This window comes from Heterodontus francisci, unplaced genomic scaffold, assembly GCF_036365525.1.
Source record: "Heterodontus francisci isolate sHetFra1 unplaced genomic scaffold, sHetFra1.hap1 HAP1_SCAFFOLD_276, whole genome shotgun sequence".
NCBI lineage: Eukaryota > Metazoa > Chordata > Chondrichthyes > Heterodontiformes > Heterodontidae > Heterodontus > Heterodontus francisci.
Window position 1 is genome coordinate 1,387,565 of NW_027141021.1, and position 2,411 is coordinate 1,389,975.

A 2,411-nucleotide genomic window follows, 5' to 3' on the forward strand; every position below is an offset into this window, starting at 1 on the left:
TGTCTATCCATTCTGCTAAATTATTCATGTCCTGTTTCAGTCATTTACTATCATCCTGACTGTCTATCCATTCTGCTAACCTATCAATGTCCTGTTTCAGTCATTTACTATCACCCTGACTGTCTGTCCATTCTGTTAAACTATCAATGTCCTGTTTCAGTCAATTACTATCATCCTGACTCTCTGTCCATTCTGCTAATCTATCCATGTCCTGTTTCCGTCAATTACTATCATCCTGACTGTCTGTCCATTCTGCTAATTTATCAATGTCCTGTTTCAGTCAATTACTATCATCCTGACTGTCTGTCCATTCTGCTAATTTATCAATGTCCTGTTTCAGTCAATTACTATCATCCTGACTGTCTGTCCATTCTGCTAAACTATCCATGTCCTGTTTCAGTCAATTACTATCATCCAGACTGTCAGTCCATTCTGCTAAACCATCCATGTCCTGCCTCAGTCAATTAATGTCATCCTGAATCTCTGTCCATTCTGCTAAACTATCCATGTCCTGTTTCAGTCAATTACTATCATCCTGACTGTCTGTCCATTCTGCTAAACTATCAATGTCCTGTTTCAGTCAATTACTATCATCCTGACTGTCTGTCCATTCTGCTAAACTATCCATGTCCTGCTTCAGTCAATTACTATCATCCTGACTGTCTGTCCATTCTGCTAAACTATCAATGTCCTGTTTCAGTCAATTACTATCATTCTGACTGTCTGTCCATTCTGCTAAACTATCAGTGTCCTGTTCCAGTCAATTACTATCATCCTGACTCTCTGTCCATTCTGCTAAGCTACCCATGTCCTGTTTCAGTCATTTACTATTATCCTGACTCTCTGTCCATTCTGCTAAACTATCAATGTCCTGTTTCAGTGAATTACTATCATCCTGACTCTCTGTAGATTCTGCGAAACTACCCATGTCCTGTTTCAGTCATTTACTATCATCCTGACTCTCTGTCCATTCTGCTAAATTATCAATGTCCTGTTTCAGTCAATTACTATCATCCTGACTCTCTGTCCATTCTGCTAAACTACCCATGTCCTGTTTCAGTCATTTACTATCATCCTGACTCTCTGTCCATTCTGCTAAACTATCCATGTCCTGTTTCAGTCAATTACTATCATCCTGACTCTCTGTCCATTCTGCTAAACTATCAATGTCCTGTTTCAGTCAATTACTATCATCTTGACTCTCTGTCCATTCTGCTAAACTACCCATGTCCTGTTTCAGTCATTTACTATCATCCTGACTCTCTGTCCATTCTGCTAAACTATCAATGTCCTGTTTCAGTCAATTACTATCATCCTGACTCTCTGTCCATTCTGCGAATCTATCCATGTCCTGTTTCAGTCAATTGCTATCATCCTGACTGTCTGTCCATTCTGCTAAACTATCAATGTCCTGTTTCAGTCAATTACTATCATACAGACTGTCTGTCCATTCTGCTAATTTATCAATGTCCTGTTTCAGTCAATTACTATCATCTTGACTCTCTGTCCATTCTGCTAAACTACCCATGTCCTGTTTCAGTCATTTACTATTATCCTGACTCTCTGTCCATTCTGCTAAACTATCAATGTCCTGTTTCAGTCAATTACTATCATCCTGACTCTCTGTAGATTCTGCTCAACTACCCATGTCCTGCTTCAGTCATTTACTATCATCCTGACTCTCTGTCCATTCTGCTAAATTATCAATGTCCTGTTTCAGTCAATTACTATCATCCTGACTCTCTGTCCATTCTGCTAAACTACCCATGTCCTGTTTCAGTCATTTACTATCATCCTGACTCTCTGTCCATTCTGCTAAACTATCCATGTCCTGTTTCAGTCAATTACTATCATCCTGACTCTCTGTCCATTCTGCTAAACTATCAATGTCCTGTTTCAGTCAATTACTATCATCTTGACTCTCTGTCCATTCTGCTAAACTACCCATGTCCTGTTTCAGTCATTTACTATCATCCTGACTCTCTGTCCATTCTGCTAAATTATCAATGTCCTGTTTCAGTCAATTACTATCATCCTGACTCTCTGTCCATTCTGCTAAACTACCCATGTCCTGTTTCAGTCATTTACTATCATCCTGACTCTCTGTCCATTCTGCTAAACTATCCATGTCCTGTTTCAGTCAATTACTATCATCCTGACTCTCTGTCCATTCTGCTATACTCTCAATGTCCTGTTTCAGTCAATTACTATCATCTTGACTCTCTGTCCATTCTGCTAAACTACCCATGTCCTGTTTCAGTCATTTACTATCACCCTGACTGTCTGTCCATTCTGCTAAACTATCAATGTCCTGTTTCAGTCAATTACTATCATCCTGACTCTCTGTCCATTCTGCTAATCTATCCATGTCCTGTTTCAGTCAATTACTATCATCCTGACTGTCTGTCCAT